Source organism: Rhinolophus sinicus, chromosome 14, assembly GCF_057876585.1.
Source record: "Rhinolophus sinicus isolate RSI-liver-muscle chromosome 14, RSI-T2T, whole genome shotgun sequence".
Classification (NCBI taxonomy): domain Eukaryota; kingdom Metazoa; phylum Chordata; class Mammalia; order Chiroptera; family Rhinolophidae; genus Rhinolophus; species Rhinolophus sinicus.
This window is the reverse complement of record NC_142514.1, coordinates 43,861,178-43,886,141: the sequence shown is the minus strand read 5'-3', so window position 1 is coordinate 43,886,141 and position 24,964 is coordinate 43,861,178. Positions and strand designations below refer to the sequence as shown.

Sequence of the window (24,964 nt, the reverse complement as noted above, 5' to 3'; positions counted from 1 at the left end):
ATGCTTAACGCATTTGTAGAGAGCAACGATGATATATTAAAATAATATACTATAAATGCAAAGAACATAATATAAAGAGAAAAAGAACAAAAATACAAAGGACAAAGAGAAAACAAATAGTACAGTAGATTTTAACCCAAATATATCTATAAGCACATTATCACATTAAATGTAATCAAGACAAATATTCCAATAAAAAGTTAAAGCATATCAAGCTGGGTATTCAACTACAGGTTGTTTATAAAAGATACATCTTAAATAAAAGGACTCAGAAAGTTTGGAATTAAAAGTATGGAAGAAGATGTATCATGCAAATATTTATCATAAGGGTACTAGTATTGCTGTACTAGTATTAGACAGTGCAGGTTTTGAGGCAAAGAGTATTGATAGAGATAAACAGAGATTTTTTGTAACTCTGTAAAGGGGTGGGGTAAATCCACCAGGAAGACATCACAATTCTAAATTTGTATCTGCCTAATAACAGACTCAAAAAACACATGAATCAGAAACTAACAGAAATAAAAGGAGAAATAGATTCACAACTCTAGTGGTAGATTTTTAATAAAACACTTCTTATTAAATAATAGAAGCAGACAAAAAACCGCAGGAATAAGGAATAATTAAACAATACAGTTATCAATATTACCTAAATGACTTGCACAATACTCTGTATAACAGAGACCATGCATCCAGCAAAGAATATTCCCAACTGTTTCAGCCAAGAGGCCTTGCCACAGTCAATTCATCAGTGTTGATAAGAGAAGTTTATCTTATTTTTGTGTATTTTCTCTCGTTGTAGTCTCTCTCAGTGGATGGCTGGTGGTAATATTGTGGTATCTGAGTTCTGGGCAGAGTCAAGATACAGGCTCTTAAGTCTTTATGGCAATTTGGGGATGAATACAAATGATCTCTGTGAAATCACATAATAGTAATCAGTAATAGAAAGTATTATTGCCAAGTCCCATGTTTCAGTTGGGACAAAAGTGTTAACTAAAGGCTGCATAATGCAAACAGCATGAGCTTGCAAGTCAGACACACTTGATTCAAGTTCCAGAACTACCACAGCCTAACTGCAATGTCAACTACTTAACTTTTCTGAGACTTTGTTTCTTTATCATGAAATAGAAATAATAGCTATGATGTTTACCTGCAGAAGGATAGGCTGATCAGAAAGGGCTCTAGAACGTGCTAGACAAGCTTAGTTAAGATACTTGGTGAGATTAAAGATAAAGATGGTATTTTGTGATCTTTTTTCTTTTCCTTTTTTTAAAATTAAAGTTTATTGGGGTGACAATTGTTAGTAAAGTTTTAAGGTGCACAAGTCTGTAATACATCATCTATATATCACATTGTGTGTTCACCACCCAGAGTCAGTTCTCCTTCCATCACCATATATTTGATCCCTTTTACCCTCATCTATCACCCCCTCCCCCTTTACCCTCTGGTAACCACTAAACTATTGTCTGTGTCTATGAGTTTTTGTTTCTTCATTTGTTTGTCTTGTTCCTTTGTTGTTTTCAGTTTTATATACCACATATCAGTGAAATCATGTGGTTCTTGACTTTTTCTGTCTGACTTATTTCGCTTAGCATCATAATCTCAAGATCCATCTATGTTGTCGCAAATGGCACTATTTCATCTTTTCTTATGGCAGAATAGTATTCCATTGTGTATATATAACACATCTTCTTTATCCAATTATCTATTGAAGGACACTTTGGTTGTTTCCATAAATAAAGCTGCAGTGACCATCGGAGCCCACATATCTTTACGGTTCAATGTTTTCAGATTTTTTGGGTAGATACCCAAGAGAGGAATTGCTGGCTCATATGCTAATTCTATTTTTATTTTTTTGAGGAATCTCCACACTGCCTTCCGTAGCGGCTGCACCAATGCTTTTGCTGATCTTAAAGACCCAATGTTCTGAGATCAGCAATCTGACAGTTTCGCCAACTCATTGCAGATGTAGCATATTAGAATGTATTTCTGTAGTTACTTAAAAATTTTCCAAGGCATGGAAAGAGACAAAGAGGAAAATTCTGGGCCAAATACTAGAGTTCTCATTAAAGATGAGTTCTCTGGAGGACAGCAGATGATGTTAATAAGATGAGGTCGAGATGTTATTGTTGGGTTCATAGGGACATTCGGTCTCCTTTAAAAGGTAATGTTCTCTCGTCCCCCTGTGCCTTTGCACATACCGGTTGCTCTGCTGAGAATGTTTTCTTCTCTGTTTGACTAACTTCTACTTGTTCTTCAAAAATAACTGTACATATAGCTACCAGGTGAGTAGTGATACTGTGTGTAAACCATATTACACATAGTTTCCTGAGTTTGCTAATCAGGACTATTGGTTGCAAATGGTAGAAACCCAAGTCAAACCGGCTGGAAAACAAACAAACAAACAAACAAACAAATAAAACAAACAAACAAACAGCTTTTCATAGCTCACGATACAGGGAAGGCTGTTGTCATGGACCTGTCCCTCAGAGTCTCATGGCTCTGCTTCCTTCTCTGTTGGCTTTGGTCTCATGCTAGTCCTGCCACCAACAGCTCCAGGTTTTCATCCTACCACTTCAGTGACCCCGAAGAAGTGCTCTCCTTTCTCATTCATTCCAGCGGAAGTTCAGGGCCAGTTTGGGTCATACATACATAACTGTAGGTAGGGTAGGAGGATGCAGTACTTCAGTTGGTCAGGCTTGGGTCCTGGGTCAGCCCTGGAGCCCCGGGTAACTTCATATTTCATGGTTATTGTTTGTCTGATTGTGTCCCCTGCTGTACTGACAGCTTCACAAGGGCTCACTGCACTCAGAGGGTTCCCAAGACCAAGTAGAGGTAGCAGAAAGCTGTGGTCAGGTTGGTAGGGGCAGTGGATCAGGGAAGAGAATGGCGTCAGACTGCCTAGTCAGACTTCAGGATTTACCACTTACTGGTTCTGTCACTAATCACGTATTCTTTTTGAGCCTATTTCCTCGTTCAAATAGGAATAATAATAGCTAATAATAGTGCCTATCTCCTGGGGTTGTAGTGAGTACTAAATTAATTAATGCATGCAGAGTATTTATGAGGGTGCCTGAGACTTTTGAATATATACGAAGGGCAGACAATTAGACTCACAAGCTTTCCACTGTGCACTTACACAGTGGAAAGTTTGCAAACTTACTTGTCTGATGCGTGTGTGTATGATATTTACATATTTTTATTATATAATTATATAATTTTTAGTGTATATATTATTATACAATTATGTAATATAATTTATTTATAATATATTTATATTACTTTATTTATTCTATATATTCTATATGTTCTATATAATAATATGTTATATATTATTTATATTATATTATAATGTATAATTAACAAAAGTATAAACATTATATAAATATTATGTAATTATATAATACAATTTTATATGATTATATAATATTATATAATAATTATACAATATTAATTAAATAATTAATAGTTATATAATTATTATATATAATTATAAGTTACATATAATTATATATAATTATATAATCATATAAAATTATGTTATGATTATATAATATTTATATAATTTTTATACTTTTGTTAATTCATTGTTCTCTTACTATTCTTCAAATAGCATAGTTTCTGGCGCATGCTATGCACTTATATGTTTCTAATGAGTAAATATCATTTGGTTTTCCTAATAATCCTATGAATTTAGTGTTGTGATTCTCATTTTACAGATGAAAAAAGAGGTTAAGTAACTAGTTCAAGGTCATACAGCTACTGGTTATTTAAGCCTGTATTGATCTTAGCTCTCTGTCTGACTACAGAATCTGGGCCCATAAACACCCCATTAACCAGCTTTAAAGATGTAGCTTTGCTATTATCTCTTCTGTGACAATATCCTTAATGCTGGAACCAGTCACAGGGAGGGAAACCCCCTTTTCTGAGTTCCCCCTGTTTTCCTGCCTGTGTACCTGAGGCCAGGGTCTGTGTCTTGCTCATCTTTGAATCTCTAGTTTCTATCATGTTGTTAGTTTTTAAAGTTAATTGTTAGTTAAATAAATGAATGTTAAACAATGATACAGATGGATCCTGGGAGTATGAATAAACTAAACCCCTCCCTTACCTGAGAAAGATGGCCCGTGGGAGATGTTTCCTTTGGGGAAGAGAATTATGAAGGAAGCAGTGCCTCACACACATTTGCTCACAACGAAGAGGTTTGTGCACATTGCCATGTAGATCAGCTGGCAAGGAGCTGAGAGACTCTGAAATCAGTTCTTCACTTTACAAACAAGGATGCTGAAACAGAGTGAAAAGGACTTGCCTGTAGTCACATAAGTCTGGGGATGGTCAAAGTGAGAACCCAGGCTTCTGAGCCCCCATTACAGATTCTTTCCACTATCTCATATGATGAAGAATTGGGAGAAATAAGACAGCCCAGGGGAAATAAAGACAGAACCACTAGCCACTGGCCTTACGGAAAGGGTTTGAAAATGAAAATACATTAAACATTTGGCAAATGAAGAAAAATGCACTAACAACTACAGCAGGAAAAGAGACAGGGAAAAATTTATTAACTTAATATACATCAAGCTGAGGCCAACCTGTTTCTGGGTCTGGCTTTGGAGCGCGAAAGAAATTCTCAGCTGCTTTTGAGTAGAATAGATTACTTTGCTACTCTGAAATAAATTCAGGCAGATAACAAATCACTGTGAACAGTCCAAGAACAATGCAGATCCCAAGACTCCCTTTCCTCTCTCCCTTGGAGTGGAGGCTAAATGCTTGCAGACCCACTCTAGCCCTGCTCGGTGCCATGGAAAGAACACGGGCCTCACTTGACTTTACCAGTTTCTAGGTCCATAGCATCAGGCAACCTACTTACTTGTTCTCTCGAAACCTGATTTTCTCACTTATAAAATGGGGCTGTTCGTCTTTAAATAAGAGGCTGGGAAGGATTAAATGAGATAAACTATGTAAAATTCCTGGAACAGAGTAGGCATTCAGCAAATGGCAATTATTGTTATTATTTCACCTCCATAGACAGGAGGTGAACACATCTACCATACAAGCTAACCAGCAAATGAGACAAAAGAAAATCGGCCTCATTCAATACTTCTTATGATGCCTTTCTTTTTTCACTAAAGGTTCTATTCTGTAGGAGGGGGAGGAAGCATTGTGTTATGGTGGTCTTATTTAGGACATTTTATTTGCTGTCTGATACAGGAGAACTCCCTTGAGGTCAGAGTGAGATTAAGAGTTTGCAGAGGGAATTATTATATTTTTTACGATAAGCTAAAAAATAAAGTGTTAATTAGTCTATGCTAATTTCTTTCCCCTTTGATTTTCTAAAATCCTGAAGATGTCATATTAGAAGTAGGTATACTCAAAGCTACAGATGAAAAAAGAAAAGAGAGGATGAAAATCAGCAGCAGAATAATAAAAGCACAGCATCCTGGGCCACTTTGCATGTGGTAAAATAACAAAGTATATTTAATTAGTTCCTGAAGGCACAGTATAATTGTTGACGTTGATATAGATTTTCCTAAACCATCAATTAAAGCATCTAACTGTCTACATGCTGAAAGGACAAGAAATAAATATTGTATGATAAAGCAATGCATGAGAACCAGTTTCATATCTATAAGAGATAATCTGAGCCATCACATAGATGTTAGCATGTAGAGACCTGGGTTTCCACTTTTAACAGGTACTATGGCTTCACAGAAATCACAATCCTTTCTTTGCCTCAGTCTCATCTTGGGAAATAAGAAGAGTAAGGATCAGGAGTTACAAGACTTAGGTTTTTTTCTTGGGATTTTTTTTTTTTATTGCAAATGACAGAAACCCAATCCAAATAAGTTTTAAGTAAAAAAAAAAGTCTACATATACATATATGTGAATTAATATCTTAATTAATATGGTCACCAGAGCATAGAAAGTGAAGCATAGAAACCAGTTATAGAAATCATACCATTAAGGCTCACGAAAACTAGAACCAGTGGCTTAAATGCCACCAGGACTCTTTTCTATGACTGCTTTCCTTTGCAGGTCAGTTTATATTCCTTCTCCTCTCCTCTTCACTCTCTCTCTCTCTCCACACTGGTCTCCTCTAGTCCTCTGCTGCTTATCCTGGGAAACAGGGCCAGAATTAGGGTGAGGCCAGGAGGCACATTGGGCCCCAAATTTCATGAGGCCCTTACTTTCAGGGCTCTGTAAGTGCTGACTCCTAAATTTTGTGTCCCAGAAGCCCTAGTTGCCTCACTCTAGTCCCTGCACTGAAGGAAATTATGGCTGCCAAGAGAAATCAAACTTAAAAAAAAAAAGTCTGTTTAAGGAAGGTACATCTTGGATTAGTTTGAGTTAGTGTGTACCATGAGTCAAATTAACTGTGGCCATGGGTTGGGCATATTTCACACACTGAGAACCATGGTACCCATTGGAGGAGATTGGAGAGGAAGTCTGAGGAAAAGTTCCTAGGAAAGAAGTGCTAGGCAGGGAATGTATTGCTATTATCCCATAAACTGGATCATCACTTGCCGTTGGTGTTGTGGTGGTCTGGGTGGTAGTCCCTCAAAAGATATGTCTTCATCTTAACCCTTAAAACCTGTAAGTGTGAAGTTATTTGGAAAAATGTCTATGCAGATATAATTACGGATCTTGAGATAAGATCATCCTGAGTTATCCAGGTGGACCCTAAGCATAATGACAAGTGTCCTTCTAAGAGATACACAGAGGAGAGACAAAGAGAGGAGAAGCCTATGCAAAGATGAAAGCAGAGATTGGAGCAACGCAGCCACACGCCAAGCAATGCCTGGAGCCACCAGAAGCTGAAGAGGCAAGGGACAGATTTTTTCCCCCCCTGGATCCTTCAGAGGAAGTGTGGCTCTGCTAATATCTTGATCTTGATTTCTGACCTATAGAAGTGTAAGATAGTAAATTTCTGTAGTTTTAAGCCATAAGTCTGTGTTAACCTCTTATGGCAGGCTTAGGAAACGAATATAAGTGCAAAATAAGAAATCTTGGTCAAATTATATGACTTCTGTGGCCCTTAGGGGGAGACATGTAATAATATGATTAAGAGCATGGGCTCTGGAACCAGACCTCTGGAGATTGGATACTGGTTCTGACATTTACCAGATATCATCCTGGGCAATTATTTAACCTCTCTGGGCTTCAGTTCCTCATTATTATTATTTTTTAAAATAAATTTTACTGGGGAATATTGGGAAACAGTGTATTTCTCCAGGGCCCATCAGCTCCAAGTTGTTGTCCCTCAATCTAGTTGTGGAGCGCGCAGCTCCGCTCCACGTTCAGTTCCCGTTTTCAATCTTTAGTTGCAGGGGTCGCAGTCCACCATCCCATGTGGGAATCGAACCGGCAACCTTGTTGTTGAGAGCTCGCGCTCTAACCAACTGAGCCATCTGGCTGCCCAATTCCTCATTATTAAAACAAGAATAATATTAGTTAACTCATGTAGAGCTTAGAACAGTATTTGGTATATTCTATGTACATACTAAGAGCCATGGTCATTCATGTGTAAATTTTGGGTGATATTAATATTGCCCCTGCCCATCTCATCATGTTGTTGAGATGACTCACTGAGAGAATAAACGTGAATTACATTCAAGTCAAATGATTTACATGTATTAGGAAATGATGTAGGAAACATAGTAGGGGAGATAAAATAAGCTAAATAAGGTATCTGACCCTGAGGAGGTTATAGACTAAATTGTGGTGCCCTCAAATTCATATGTTAAAGCCCTAACTCACAATGTAACTACACTTAGAGATAGAGCTTTTAGAAGGTAATTAAGGTTAATGGGGTCTTATGTTCAGAGTCCTAATCTGATGGGATTGGTGTCCTTATAAGCAAAGGGAGAGACGTCTCTCTCTGTGCACACGTGCACAGAGGAAAGGCCATGTGAGGACACAGGGAGAGATAGCCAGAAAGAGTTTTTACCAGAAACCAACCTTGCTGGCACCTTGATCTTGGACTTCCAGCCTCCAGGACTGTAAGAAATAAATTTATGCCACCCAGTCTGTGGTATTTTCTTATGGCAGCCCAAGCAGACTAATATAAGTACATTAGTGGAAATTATAAAGTAATACATATTATAATTATTGTATTTTACTACTATTAATACTAATAGCTAATTCTTCCAACCAGTATACTATTTGTAGAATGAAAAAAGATGCCTCTAAGTTACAGAATTTTCTGTGTTTTACACTCTGACTCTAAGAAGTTTGTGCAAACACACAGTGGAATTCAGGAAATTTGACAGCTCTAAATGAAATGCTCCCTTGAGGGATGTAAGCAGGAAAGAGATAAGAATAAAACAAAATGCTTTCCACTCAGGGAGAATTTTGCCTTTGTAAAATGTATTTTCTCCAACTGTCTTCTCTTCTGTATATTTACCTTCATTTTGGAAGTCTTTTAAGATGAACAAAAATATAGTTTTCTTTCAACATAGAGGAAGTAAGACTAAGGTAGGATATTACTCCTCACTGCAAGAGGAAAATATTTTTCTTTCACATATTAGACTATGGTTATTCTTCAAGTGTCCGCTAAAATTCCTGCTCATCTTTCAGGTGCACTTAAATGTCCCCCCTTCCATGAGAAAGTCTTCCCTGTCAGACACTACTTCTCTCAAATTAGAATTAATTAAACCCCTCCTTCCTCTATGCCTGCCACCTGTCACAGTCTGACTTGGGGTAGACATATCTCACTAGTGTATGAGATCTTCAAAGTCAAGGAGAGTTACCTTTAGTCTTGAACTCATTACTTCCCCCATAGCCAATGAGTTGCTCATACTCAGAGGAACTTCAATATATGAATTGAAAGGAATCTCAATTATTCTTATAAACACACACACACACACACACACACACACACACACACAGACACACACACACACAGACTGGTCATTTCTGTTTGGAATTATTGACTTTTGGTATAATCTGAGTTTACCCTATGACAAAGGAACAGTAAGAATGAAATATTTGAGTCAAAAAGTGGTATCCTACCCTGACCACTCTAATCATGTATATTTAAACCCGATCTCTGGCAGCCATTTAAGCTCTGTTTTGGGGACTTTGCGTGCGACTGTGGCAATCACTTCAAGCCCTTTGACTTGACTCCTCACTCCTAGCACCATTCCGGCTTGCTTGGTGTGGTATCCAATGTTCTACCCTGCTCCTGCCTCTTGTGCATAATGATGGATGTGCCTTTCATGGTTTTGGCTAATAGCACTGATGTTTCACACTGCAGTTTATCAGGGCTTTTTACCTCAGCACTGTGCATTGCATGCTAGAAACGTGGTTTGCAAAGTGTGGTTTCTGGACCAGAAGCAGCAGCATCCCCTGGGAATATGTTAGACGTGCAAATTATACAGACCCACCCTAGAACTGCTGACTCAGAAACTTTGCGGGGCTGGAGGTCAGGCTCAGCAATCTGTGTTTCAATAGCCTTCCAGGTGATTCTTACGCAGCTAAAACTTGACAAGGCCCACTATAGAAAGTTCACCTAATTTCTTCTCAGTCCTCGACTCTCAACTATGTGGGTATAATTTGCATTCTGCAAGGTGATTTCTGTCATTTAAGTCCTGAGGTCCACTAAGTTCACATGGAAGGTGCCAAATAAACAGAGTTGAATCTGAACTTAATAGTCCTGTATTAGCCTTGTGGGTCGGAGTAACCCTAACTTCATTTCACAGGGCCTTCTAGTCACATGGGCTTTCGTGCACCTGTTTCACAAGACAGCAACACTCCCACCCGCACTGTGGCAAGCTCTCCATCACCTGGCACATATGCTGCTCCCAGGCTCCTCACACCTTGGGGAAGGAACACATGGGCCCATATGTCAGCCGACGTGTTTATATTCTTTTATACAAAAAGGGGAAATATGTTTCACAATAAATGTTTGCATACTTTGGAGCAGATTTTTTTTTTTTTTTTTTTTTTTTTTTATGAGAGAAAGAAAGAGAATGAGACAGTGAGAGACAGAAACTACTTTGGATGGAGCAAGTTGAAGCTTTATTCCTTTGAAATGTTGTTATCACCCAACTTGAAAAGAGCCTGCCTGTTTGCTGGGAAGGATCTGTGCTAAGGTTTGGATTCCTGGGGTCCGAACAAGGATGAAGTTTCCTACTTGAGACAGAAGGGAAACAGTCAATAGATTAGACATGAGAACTCTTAGAATCCGGGCAAGGAAACCAAAACTGAGAGATATGAAAGCCCCCAGACTAAGGGACAGGAACCAGGAAATGGAAAGGTACAGGAGATACGTTATAAATAATTTAAGAGGTTGCTAGATGATTGTCAGAGTAAGCAGAACATGCTTTACTTGGCTTTTATGTATACAATGGGGATGGATTGCTTTTGGAACAATGAACAAGTTTGTTAAAATAATTATAATTTATCAATAATGACAATAATAGTATGTGATATAATATGCCGATGTACTTTTATTTCTCCCTTTTCTTGTGTTTGTCTATTTAACCCTGTGACATTCTCCCCTGCAGGCTCAGAAACAAGAAACAAGTATTGCTGCAAAAGTGGACGATCAGTGGAGAAAATGAAAAGTGAAAAAGAAAAGAAAATTGTTGTTTTTATAATTTAGAAAACAACAGTTTAGGTGTTAAAAATAAAATTTTGGGAAAAGATGAGGCCAGGAAGAATATTCTCCGACCTTTCTTCCCCATCCTAGCCCCCAGGAAACAAATATACTATGTATAATTATGATTCTCCAAGCTAGGAAAGAGAGAAAATATTTGAAGAATATAGCCTACAAAAGTTAGTCACCACAGAAGGCCTGTCTTGTTGCCCCCTCTCCTCCAGCCATGAAAAGGAACAGAAACCATAGAACCTCAGATAAATGTGGGGATCTAAGAGTAGAAGAAACTCATGCTCACCTCCTGTGCTTAACTCTGAGAGTAGATTCACAGATGGTCCCCACACACCTGTGTTATAGGAGCCGTAGAGTACAAAATTATGCCAAGTGTGGTTCTAGTTTCTCTATGTTTTCTGAGAACAACTCTATATTATTAGACTGTTTTATTTTAAAGGAAGAAATGAAATTTAAGTAATAAGTCCATGATCACACAGCAAGTACGTAGGAGAGGGGGCAAACAAATTCAACAAAGCAACAGATGGAAAAAAGTTCTTGGTAGTCCTCAGAGTTCTGCCTTCATACAACTCATGCAAGTTATAGATAAACCACTCAATCTTTCCTCATCAATAAAAATAGGAACATTTACTTTGGCTACATCATAGTCTTTGAGAGGATAAGCAGAATGGGGTATTTAGTGTTTATCCTACTTGGGGTTCTCCAAGATTCTTGCATCTATGGTTTGATGACATTTGTTATTTTTTGCAAAATCCTTCGCCTTTATTCCATCAAATATTTTTGTTATGCATGATTATTTCTGTCTCTCTTCTCCTTCTAAAATTCTACTTAAACATATGCTAGACTGTTTGCTATTGTCGCACAGTTTTTGGACCCTCTGTTCTGTTTTTCTGTTTGCTGCCGTGCGTTTTATTTGTTTGTTTTCACTTTTTTCTCTTTGTGTTTCATTCTGGGTGATTTCCAGTTGATCGATCCTCATATTCACTGACTCTTTCCTTGGCTATGTCAAATTTAATGATGAGTCTGACAAAGGCATTCTTCATCTCCAATGCATCCATTTATATTTCTCCTATTGTCATGTGCTTCTTATAATTTCCACTTGTTTGCTGAAATTTCTCACTAATGTTCATATGTTTTCTACCTTTTCCACTAAATTCTTTATATATTAACCACAGTTATATAAAAATTCAACACTTGGGGCCTGCCTTTTTGATTTTGACACTGTTAAATTGTTTTTTTTTTCTCTTAATGATAGGTTATTTTCTTTGTGTCTTTGAAATTTTTTAATTGAATGTCAGATAACTCATGCAAAATAATAGAGACGTGAGTAAATGCTATTTACTCCTGGAAACTGGCACACATCTTGGCAGGCCAATAATGTGGGGGTTTGAGAAAATCTAGTTAAGAGTTGAGTCAGGCTTGGGTGTTGCTGTTGCTGTGGCAACCTACAAAAAACCCCAGCCTTTCCTCTAGAAATGCCTTGTGCTTAGGATGGGAGTTGTGGTGTTATAGGGTTTTTCTCCATGTGCTTACTTTGTCCTCATTTTTAATCTTTCCTTGTGCCATGTGCCATGGAGAAGGGTTCTTTATTCCAGCCTTTTCACCTTACTCATTTTTATATTGTTGCTTGTTATTCAGTGTGTGTAGGCTGGTGGAGGGGGGGTAGAGTGAGTTCTCTTTTTCCTGGTCTAGCCTCAATGTTAGGAGATGCTATGTGCGTGGGCCTTCCTTTCCTTTCTGCATATCCTAGGTAATTGCATAAAGGTAAAGTGAACAGAGCCTACAGTGACTCCTGATGGACAAGTAATGTGAGTGAGGAATACATCTTTGTCATTGCAAGCCAATAAGATTTTGGGGCCTTCTGTTACTGAATAATAATTTAGCCTAAGGTGACTGATATAACTCTAAAGCACTGCTTTTTCATTTAGATGTTTCAAAGTATTTATATCCAATCAAATCTTTTAAAGTTCACGAAAGTGACACGTGGCTATCCAAGTATTCTAATTATTTGAAAAAAAGATTTGTTTGTAACCTCTTCTGTTTAAATAGTATAGGTGGGGAGTGGAATAGAGTCATTTGATACAATTGAGCTTGATTTTAAGTCATAATACATGGGTTTGATCTTTTGACTTAATCGTCTTCATTTATAAAATGAGGAAGATTGGACTAACTTTAGTAATTTTCAACTTGCGGGCTTTGGAATGTGGAGTAGTCTTACAAGGGATTTGCATGTCCAAAAAGCCTGGGCATTATTTGTAGCATAATTACTAATGTCTTTCACATAGTGTTATGAGTTGAATTGTTCTTCCCATCAAACAAAAAAGAAAAAAGAAAAAAGAAAAAAAAGAAAAATGTTGAAGTTCTAACCCCCAGTACCTCACAGTATGATCTTATTTGGAAATAGGGTCCTTACAGAAGTAATCAAGTTAAAATGAAGTCCTTAGGGTGAGCCCTCGTACAATATGGCTGGCATCCTTACACAAAGCTGATATTTGCACACAGAGACAGACACTCACAGAGGCAGACAGTGTGAAGACATGCAAGGAGAAGAGAGACATGTGACTGGAGTGATGCATCTACAAGCCAAGGAATGCCACAGATTGCTAGCAAACACCAGAAGTTAGAGGAGTCAAGCAAGAATTCTCCCTTAGAACCATCAGAAAGAACATGGCCCTTCTGATATCTTGATTCCAGACTTCTAGCTCACAGAACTGTGAAGCAATAAATTTGTTATTTTAAGCCACCCACCCATTTTTTTGTACTTTTTTACTGTAGCCCTAGGAAATTAATGTGGATTTTAGCACTGGGAAGTAGAGTGCTGCTATAACAAATACCTAAAAATGTAAAGTGGCTTTAGAACTGGTGATGGGTAGAGGATGCAAACGTTTTGAAATACTAGATATAAAAAAAACACCTCTTTTGCCTTGAAGAAGTAGATTATTGGCAGAAATATGAATGCTATAGTTGTTTCTAGTGCAGTCTCAGATGGAAAAGAGGAACATGTTATTAGAAAGAGGAGGAAGGGCGATTCTTGCTATAAAGTGGCAGAGAACCTGATGAATTTTATTCTATTGGGTGGAAAGTAGAACTTATAAGTGATGAACTCAGATATTCAGCTGAGGAGATTTTACAGCACAGAACCCTGAGGTTCTGCAGAAAGGCCCTGCCTCTGCAATGGAGAAACAGTTCCTTTTGATAAATAGTTCCTTGCATGTTACTGGGTCCCAGTAGAAACAGAAAGCTTGCTCATGGTGCACCGAAAGAACATGTCCCATTATGGGCTGGATTATGTCAGTCAGCAATCTGAAGTCAGATGGGTCCAGAAGTAGCACTTTGTAAGATGAAAATGGTACATTGTGGATGGAACTAAAATGTGTGAATGATAAAGGGGAAGGGATAGAAGTAGGCAGAGTGCCTTCAGGTCACTATGCAGATATCTGAAAGCTATAAGAGAAGAAAGGGAAGGAAGGGGGGTAAGTAGGAAGAGCTTCAGACTATAGTGTAATTTCGAGAAAACGTTGGCCAGGCTGATGGGAAGTTTTTAGGCAAAGGTTGCTTGTCAGAGGTGTCTCATGTTAAGCGGTAATGACCTGGCTCTAGTATCCTTGTTGTATTTAGTCATTGGTTGAAAGAAGCCTGGCAAAAGCCTTGACTCAACATGAACACTTTGCTGGATCAGAGGTGTGTTGACCGGAGGCTGCCAGTCAACCAGGCTTCTCAGAGAAAGCTCTTCTGAATAGAGATTTAAGCGGTGTTCTGCTATTGCTGCCACATCTACCAAGTTGTAGTAATTGATTTTCCCTCCTTTTTCCTTCTCTAAGTTACACAAAGTCTTAACATATACTGTTCCTTTCTACTTGGGAAACTCTTCACCTCTCTATCATTCAATGACTCTTCAGATCACAGCTCAAATATCACCTCTCCAGGAAGGCTTTCTTTAAACCTCCAAAGAGATTGGATTCCCTACTTACTACATGATTTTATAATTTGCTGTACTTTTTATCCATGATACTTATCAAAGCTTGTAATTACACATTAGTAATTACACAGTTTTTAGTATCTTTCCTAGGCTGTAAGCTCTGTGAAGACAGTCTTTTTTATTCTGTATTTCCAATACCTATCACAGTGTCTGGCATATAGAAAGCATTCAATGAGTGTTGAATGAATGAGTAAATTAGTTAATGATTCAATTGTTGTCATTGAATTCAATTATTTTTTTTAATGACTGAGGAACTCTGAGAGCCTTAGGTTCACATCTATGGACATAAATTACCATCATCCTATATATAGATTAAAGTACAGAATATTCAAGGAAATTGTGCCAGGAAGTTATAGTTTATAAAATATATATTTTTTGGCTCTTTGTCTTGAATATGAACTTAAACAATAAGAAAACTATTTATTTTTGGAGAATTTTGCTTATTTGGCTTCCTGATCTTCAAGATTTTATAAATGGTCATTTAATTAAAACAAAACTCTAAAGGTAAAAATAATACTGATATAATAATTTAATCATTCTTTATTATGTGCTGTGCATTGTTCTAAGTCTCCTGTATGAAAGATTTCGCTAAATATTCTTAACATGATTTATTAGGTATTACTATTATCCTCATTATCCCCATTTTACAGATGAAGACATTACCACTTAGTGAAGTTACTTATTTGCTCAAGGTCTCAGATATAGCATGTTATCAGTCTAGACTAGATTTAGGTCCATCACATCTGTCTGACTTCAATGACTACTGCTTTATCCACAGTCCTATAATTGTTTACAGTTTGAATTTTTTACTCAAATAGTGACATTTTTTATTTCTTTCTGGATAGTTATCTAAAGAAAAAAAAAAAAGTTAAAATCGTGCCTAGTTTGAGAACTGATTCAAATCAATTTGAGCCTCAGATTCTCCTCAGAAGGTCAAAATCTCCTACCCTGCCACTCACCCATTTCTGTCCCTGGATGTCTTATTTTTTCTTAATAACAATATATCCAAGGCCAAACTTAGTGCTTGATTTCCTGTATCAGTCCTTGCCTTCGATTCTCTTTTTCAATGGTGGTGGTGGTGGTATATTGGTAAGCATAGATGCCTGAGGGCCGTTACCATATTCCCAGGCAACTAGGTTTGAAATCTCAAAGCTACTCATTCCTTTGTCAAACAATATTTAATGGGAGTTTCTGGAGAATAGAGATCTTGCTCTGTTACTGCTCCGTGTATCCTATGCAGCATGTAGCGTGGATAGTTGCTGAAGAAATAATGGTAGGATGTCCTTCGCCCTGGCTCCAGGCATTCATTGGAGATAAAACAGTGTTAAATGCAACAGGGTTCTCCAGTGAGGACTAAATTCTGTGAACTGCAGCGCTTGTAAACTGGGGGTTCAATGGAAGTGTCAGTCAATCCATGGAAAATATTATGAAAAGTTTTTGTGTTTGGGTATATATGGTCATGTTTGTAGGAAAGGGCACATGCTTCAAGGAGTTTAATACTCGCTGGTTCTTGAAATTTTGCAGTATGGAGATCTTCATCTTTAAGAGCAATTTCAGTGAGTTATACAGGCAGAATGAGATTTCAGAGTGTTAAGTGAATGGGAAATAAAAAAGTGAAAACAGAGAAGTAGGTTCAAACAAGAAGGAAAAAAAATGTGGATATCGGTTAGAAGGATGTTATGTCGCAGGATGTCAGAGACTTGAACTGGAAGGGGAATACAAGAGCTACATTCATTGACCACATACTATTTTATGACCACTGAATCATATCCTTTGCATAAATTAGGTATTACTGTTTTGATCAAGTCACATCTTGAACATGATGGAATGGGGGGCGAGGGCTAAGGAAACAAATGGAATAGAAGAGTTGGCCTTGGATAGCATGAAAAATACCTCATTCTCCAAGACTTGAAAGAGGGAGGGAATAAAGGTACAAATGTCAATGAGGGGAAGTAGAGACTAAGTTGATTCATACAGATGACCTCAAATTTCTCTATCGAGTATAAGGCAAGTCTTCAAACAAAAGGAGGAGGTGAAGTTGGGTGTGGGACTTGAGGAAACTGGGGAAGATTTTGCAAAATTACGGAGCCTTGTTTTTTTTGCTTAATAAATATTTATTAAACACCTAGTATGTAGGTACATGGTTTTTGTTCTCCAGGAAGTTGCCACAGTTAATGAATTATAAATTCCTGAAAGGTATGGAACATGTTGTAATTATTTTACATATTTCTCAATAGTGCCTAGCCTAGTGCTTTGACCAGAGTAGATAAACATTAAGGTTTTAGGTCAACTGAATTGAACCCACACGTGCTCTTCATTTTAAGCAATGCTTGAGGCTCTTGGGCCAGGGACCATTTTGGTGGGAGTTCTTTACAAACAGCAGAGACCTGATGTTGGGAATATAGTTTGCAATACTTAGTAACTGAAAATACATTTAGAGCAGAGTTTCTCAACCTTAGCACTTGACATTTGGACTGGAAAATTCTTTGTTTGCAGAGCTGTCTTGGACATTGTAGGATGTTTCATAGTATCCCTTGTTTCTGATGACTAGATTCTAGTAGCCCCCCCCAATTCCCACCCAGTCCTGACAAAAGTAACTCCAGACATTGTGAAATGTCCCCTGGGGGCAAAATAGGCCCAGATTGAGAACCCCTGTTTTAGAGTATTGGTGATTAACTTATGTAAAAATCATTCTGCATAACAAACATCTCAATTCGGAAAATCCAGTTATCAGGTGGTGATACCAATGCTTGGCTGCTCTCTCTGTCTACTGACTGGTGTTTGAACAATTCCCATTTCTCCAGGGATCGTGAGGAGACCCTCAGGTAATGATTTTTCTCTCCCCATAGGAGATCTACATGGGAGGGAGATTGCCGATATTTCTTTGATCTTTGCCTTCCTTCCTTTAGGATTGGAGAGAGTGGGCTGTCCTTACTGGTGATGCTTTTCCAGTGCTTGTACATATGTTCATACAGCATATCCCATGCATGCCGTGAACTAATGTTGGATTCCGAATCGAAGGTCCTGTGTTTAAAACCAACATAGTTATAGAACCTTGGCAAATCACTTAGTTATTTTGTTTTTTCATCGTTTTAGAGTTATTTTAATGTATGAAAGATAGAGCTTTGTCAACTATAAAGCACCGTGAAAAATTGAGAATTAATATTTCTTGCCCCTGTGCTTATATTCAAGATGATCCCTTATTTGGAGATAAAGGATCAGGGAGACAATTTAAAGAGAAAACTAAAAATGTTTGACTCTTTTAATGTGTTGGGGATTACAGGAAGTCAAAGATGTTGCCAAATTTTCAAGCGTGAGTAGAAAATGCTAAAGATGATTGTTCCGGCCATTCTAGACCTAATTTATCCTCAGTTATTTTTTTCATATTTACTGAACACTTATTAAGCACCCTTCATATGATAGATGCTTTCACTGAACCTGACTTATTTACTTCTTAAAATATCTCTGAGATTTGTCATTTTATTCCAGTTTGACATAAGAAGAAAATCAAATTCAGAGAACTTGACCCAGGTCACAGGACTAGTAAGAACTAAGATTTAAGCCCTGATATTAAAAATTCAAGTCCAGGACCCTTTCTACTATCCCAGACAATCTCTCCTATGGAAAATGTTTAATAATGAGATTAATCCATTTACTAGCTTTCCATTAATGAAGTCTTCATTTCCACAATATGCAAAGACTTGTGCAAGGCTACCTATAAGAAAATTCCAAGCTATATATTGGTCACACTTCATGATGAGACTTATATTAGAAATACATTTCATAAGTTTGAATTCTTCCTTCTCTACAATGCAAATCAGTGCCATCAGGTAGTCTGAGGCCACAGTTCATTGAAGGATCTTGGACATTTCTGGCAGAGGAAAAGAAACCCCAACAGTTGGAGCTGCAAGCCATCTGTCTTTAGTTATTTCATATTTTGTCAAAAATCATTAGCATAGTTGAAAAATAGCTGTGGCCAACTAATATTACTAAAATATAAAGTATGATGAAATAGAACACAAAACCTGTTTACTCGGAGATAAAATACATATCCTGTGAAATTTTGGAAGAACACTAAGAATTATGGAAGGTATTCATATGGCAAAACCAGTACAGAATATTTGACAGTTTGTTGGAAGAAAATGAATTTATATACAAATGTTTTATAGGTACTGAATCTTAGTTTCCTACGGGAGAACTGAAATTGAATTTAGGACTGTTTGACTGAACTCCATTATTTTACAGGTAAGAAAAATGAGACGAAAAGAGGTTAAATGGCTTGTCCAAGATCCTAAAGTACTGAAAGCAAATGGCACCTACATTTTCTCACTATATGAAAAGAGAGTCAGATGATGATGATGATGATGATGATGATGATGATAATTATTACTATTACTTATACAAATAGCTCCAATTTATTTGATGCATATGATTTTGAGAATTTTACATATATTAGCTTATTTAATCTACACAGAAAATCTAGATGGTAAATATTATTATTGCCATTTTACAGAGAAAGAACTGAGGCTCATGAAGGTTAACATACTTGCAACATGGACTCTACACAGATATACAGAATGATATAAATAAACAAGCAAATAAATAAATGGGGAAAAAGCAAATGCTTTTTTGGGATTATTCCTCTTCCATCTGATAAATAATGAAGGATCGATGAAATCAGAAAAAAACTTTTGGCAAGAATCACAGTATTCAGTGATTAAGGAAGAGTCATAAACAGATGATAAAACTAATAGGTAAAACATTGATGGAACTAAGATATTTACCTAGATTCAAAAGTTCTGTCCTATAAGATAATTATTAATTACAAATGAATTATACAGACAATATTATGTTTCTTCTGACCTCATGCCCTGAGAAGAACACAGTATCATCTCTGGAGTATTCCTGTAAAAAAATGCAGAACCTGAAACTAATCATAAGAAAACTCAAATATGAGAGACATTCTAAAATACATCTGACTTGCTCCCTTCAAAAATGTCAATGTCATAAAAAACAAAGACTGAATGAAACATGTGACCCAGGATTTTCTTTTGCTATAAAGGACAATATAGGCCCAAGTGGAGAAATATGAATGCAACCTGAAGGTTAGATAATAAAATTACATCAAATTTAATTTCCTGATTTTGGAATTGTACTATGGTTATATAAGAGAATGCCCTTGTTTTTAGAAAATACACACTGAATTATTAATGATCATCATGTCTGTAACTTACCTTCAAATGATTCCGAAAAAAATGTTTGTGTGTGTGTGTGCGTGTGTGTGTATGTATATGAATGATAAAACAACTGCGATAATGTGTCAACATTTAAAGACTCTACGAGAAGGTACAGAGGAATTCTTTGTACTATTATTCTTGTAAATTTTCTTTAAAACTAAAGTCATGTCAAAAAGAAGTTAAGGAGTGGGTGGTAGAAAAGGGTAAAGGGTGTCAAATGGAAGGAGAAGAAAAGGGGGTTGATAGGAGGAAAACTGAATCTTGTTGGTGAACACACGATATATAGATGATGTATTACAGAACTGTATACTTGAAATCTGTATAATTTTACTAACCAATGTCACCCCAATAAATTTAATTAAAAAAAAAGAAAAGAGGGCCGTCCCGGTGGCTCAGGCAGTTAGAGCTCTGTGCTCCTAACTCCGAAGGCTGCTTGTTCGATTCCCACATGGGCCAGTGGGCTCTCAACCACAAGGTTGCCAGTTCAATTCCTCGAGTCCCACAAGGGATGGTGGGCAGCGCCCCCTGCAACTAAGATTGAACATGGCACCTTGAGCTGAGCTGCTGCTGAGCTCCCGGATGGCTCAGTTGGTTGGAGCGCGTCCTCTCAACCACAGGGTTGCCGGTTTGACTCCCACAAGGGATGGTGGGCTGCGCCCCTTGCAACTAGCAACGGCAACTGTACCTGGAGCTGAGCTGTGCCCTCCACAACTAAGACTGAAAGGACAACAACTTGACGTGGAAAAAAGTCCTGGAAGTACACACTGTTCCCCAATAAAGTCCTGTTCCCCTTCCCCAATAAAATCTTAAAAAAAAAAAAAAAAGAGAGAAATGGATAGTCTTTAAAAAAAAAGAAAAGAAATTTGCAGCAAGTCACATCCTTAGCTCTGGGGCACGAATCCTGGCCTGCCTGAGTTCAGTCTATGCTCTCAAGATTTCAGCGTCAGAGGATACGATAAGCTGCTGTAGATGTGCATTGCCTCATCATGGGGCTCCTACCTCATCCATGAATCCTCTACCTATTGCTGCAAGACAAGGAATTCTATTTACTTAGATTTATATCTCTCATGTAATTTCACTAACAATGACTCTTACCTTTATCACAGTGCAGTTCAGATGTAAAGTTCTGAACCTATTAATTATCCTTTGTAAATTTCAGTTTCCTCATCCAAAAGAGGGGATAATAATACATCAAGAATTGTTCTGAAGATTAAATGTAATCATGAGGAGAAAATACTTATATTTTCAAAAACATGGTGGTTTTTCATAACAATGTTAATTGTATTTTTCTTTTCCTTTGGGCATCTACCATGACATGTAGGTTAGGCAGAGAAGGTCTAGGGAATTGAACAGATGATAACCAAAGCTCTTTTGAAGGTTGGATTAAATTATACCTAATTGCCATCTCCGGTTTTCTAGTTCTACAAAGAGTGTTTGGTATACTTTATATACTCTCGTAAGTTTTGCAGGAGGAAGATGAGACTATTTAAGTTCACAAAGCACAGGACAAAGAAAAATCTCAATCAATGTAAAGTGAGACAAGAATAGAGAAAAATTGAAAAAAACAAGAAAACAAATAAAAATTATGTGGTAGACCTTAGAATATATTAGTAATTTCAATTTTATAAGTGGACTTGCTTTCCATTTAGAACACAAACTTTTTAATGTCTACTATTCTTGATACTGGAATTAAAGATGGCAGAAGAAATAAGAATTACACATTATTTCTATTCATATGCTAAAATCTCTAACAGATTATTAGCAAAATAAATCAATTATCTAAAAATATATAATACATCATAGATGGTTAGAATTTCCCACACTACAAGGTAAGTTTAATATAAAAGCATAAATTAATTATATTAGCATATGATTAAAAGAGAAAAATGCATGACCTCAATGAGTATAAAAGAAGTATCCACTAAAATTAAATATGCAAGAGTGACAAAAACAAGAATCAGAAGGTCCATTTAATAAAGAAACATTAAAATATATACAAGTCAAAAAGGCTCATCATCCTTTCAATAATTTCCTGTAAGTTCAGGACAAGAAAAAGACATTAAAGGCATAAATACATAAAAATAAGACACAATGTTCCCATCATTATTTGCACATACACTGATTGTTTCCATATAAAATGCAAAGAATGTATTAATAAACTACTAGACATGAACAGGAAATTTTTCATTTTTGATCAAAACAATATCATTATCAAATTCATTGTATTTCTGTGCATTATGCACGAGCTAAAAGTGTAATATTAAAAATGATATAATAACAATAAAATATATCTATCTATGTACATACAGACATACATACATATGCAAAGAAATTTAAAAAATATTTTCAAGACTTAAAGGAAAAATTATAAAATTTAACTTAAAAATATTAAAAAAAATCTCAACCAATAGGAAGATATGCCATGTTCACGAATAGAAAGATTCAAAAGTTTAAAACTGTCACCTAATCTTACAGGCAAGAAAGCTAGAGGAATTTAAAGATACAAAAAGTAAATAAAATGATTTGTATGTGTTTAAAATTTTCTGTAATAAAAGATTTTTTAAGCAAATGAAAGTAAAACTGTCAAGTTTTCTTAAAATTATCTACTCTTATGAAAATCTTACAAAAGCTTTTGTGCACCTTGAAAAATTGATTCCAAAATACCAAAATTATTCTAAAATTTTTATGAAGGAGGAAAAGCTAAGAAAAGCCAAAACACTCCTGGGGGTGGGGGTGGGGCGGAAACAGCAGAAATTTGGGGACATGACTTATTGAATAGTAAGATCCTTATATAAAGCACTAATAATTTGAATTTTAGTGTTATTTGAGTACAGACAAATAAACCAATGAAATTAGAATAGAATTAGTAGAAAGCAATGTACAAATATATGGAAATATGTAACAAAATATGCAGTGCAAATCATTGGGTAAAGAATAGACAGCTTCTAAAAGCTAAAATAAATGAATGAGACTATATCAAACTAAAAACTTTTGCACAGCAAAAGAAACCGTCGACAAAATAAAGAGGCAACCAACTAAATGGGAGAAGATATTTGCAAATAACGCCTCTGATAAGGGGCTAATATCCAAAATATATAAGGAACTCATACAACTCAACAATAACAAAACAATCCAATTAAAAAATGGGCAGAGGGCCTGAATAGATGTTTCTCCAAAAAGGACATACAGATGGCCAACAGACATATGAAAAGATGCTCAACATCACTAATCATCAGAGAAATGCAAATAAAAACCACAATGAGATATCATCTCACACCAGTTAGAATGGCTGCCATCAACAAGACAAACAATAAAAAGTGTTGGAGAAGCTGTGGGGAAAAAAGGAACCCTCATACACTGTTGGTGGCAATGGAGATTGGGCAGCCACTATGGAAGGCAGTGTGGAGGTTCCTCAAAAAATTAAGAAGAGAATTATCATATGACCCAGTAATCCCTCTCTGAAAAATCTGAAAACATGTATCAATAAAGACATGTGACTTTGATGTTCATAGTAGCTTTATTTACAGTGGCCAATACATGAAATCAACCAAAATATCCTTCAATAGACGATTGGATAAAGAGGATGCGGTATATATACACAATGGAATACTATTCTGCCATAAGAAAAGATGAAACAGTGCCATTTGCGACAACATGGATGGATCTTGAGATTATTATGCTAAGCGAAATAAGTCAGACAGAAAAAGTCGAGAACCACATGACTTCACAGATATGTGGGATATAAAACTGAAAGCAACAAAAGAACAAGACAAACAAATAAAGAAACAAAAACTCATAGACACAGACAACAGTTTAGTGATTACCAGAGGGTAAAGGAAGGCAGGGGGTGGAGTAAAGGGGAGAGGGGGTTGGTAGAAGAGGGCAAAATGGGGTCAAATATATGGTGATGGAAGGAGAACTGACTCTGGGTGGTGAGCACACAATGTGATATATAGATGATGTATTACAAAATTGTGCACTTGAAACCTATATAATTTTACTAACCATTGTCACCTCAATAAATTTTAATTTAAAAAAAGAATAGACAACTTCTCTCTTATTGTATAAGACAGTATCTATATTAGAAAAAATTAAGGTGGATTTCTATTTCTCTCTATGTAAAAATGAATCCCAGTTAAAGACTCAAATTTGAAAGAGAACATCAAATTTTACAAGATAACATAGGAGAATATGTATGTGACCTTGGGGTAGAGGAAGATTTTATAAACAAGATGCTAAAGCCCTACCACGAAAATACATTTTAATACATTTAACTATTTTACAAAATATACCATTTTGTATTTGCTAGAATGGCAACAATTTTAAAGTCTGCTAATATCAGGTTTTGGTAAAAACAGAGAGTAAGTCACATGACTGCTGGTGACTATTTACACTTTGCCCCTATTTTCAAAACAGTTTAGAATTCTCTTCTACCTTAAGATGCACCTATCTTACAAACATGCAACTCCTCTCCTGAGTTTATACGTTAGAGAAATTCTTGCATGGGAGAGTCAAGCACAAACCTGTTCATTAACTTGTAATAGTCAAGAGAGAAACAAAAACATAGCAACAAAAATAAATATCACCAAAGAGGAAACAATTCCATTGGCTAAATAAGGTGGATAAATAAATTATAGTTTGCTAATGCAATGAGTTAATACACAGAAGCAAAAAGTTGAATCAACCGTAGCTACATACATCAGCATGATTAAATAACAGAACTCATTGACATAATCCAGTTTATATAAAATACTAACAATATATGTTCGGAAATATGTCGATAATTTGAAAAAAAAGGAAAGAAAAGGAATATTAAAAACTTGATTCAGGACACTGATCACTATTAGGGAGTATGGTAGGGAATGGGATCAGAGAGAAGCATGGGAATTCTCAGGCCTTGTGTAATTATGTACCACATTGTGGTAATGTGTTTTTTTCTCCAATTGGATAATAGTTACGTGGATTTTTATTTTATTTGTTTTTTAAACTTACAAATTTTTTCTAAATATTCCAGTTGGAGCACCTAGACCTCCTATTTAAGTGTAGATTTTCACAAAAAAAACCTGAGCAGTTTTGTCCTGTTACGAAGTCATGTTAAATAATATTTCTCGTTTAGTATTTATTCAAGATTCCAGATGAATGATG

General features: G+C 36.4%; 1 long non-coding RNA gene across 2 annotated transcripts in view; it reads left to right on the top strand.

Moving 5' to 3' along the window:
* The window catches only part of LOC109447115 (uncharacterized), a 260,261-nt gene extending 236,421 nt beyond the window's left edge, over positions 1-23,840 (top strand). Inside the window, exons 7-8 of one of the 2 annotated variants that reach the window (XR_016018638.1) lie at positions 17,492-18,827; positions 19,096-23,840. This is a non-coding gene — a long non-coding RNA (uncharacterized LOC109447115). Of the gene's footprint in view, positions 1-10,499; positions 18,828-19,095 lie in introns of both variants that reach the window. The other variant, XR_012497244.2, reaches the window with a different exon arrangement.
* Positions 23,841-24,964: the final 1,124 nt, after the last annotated feature.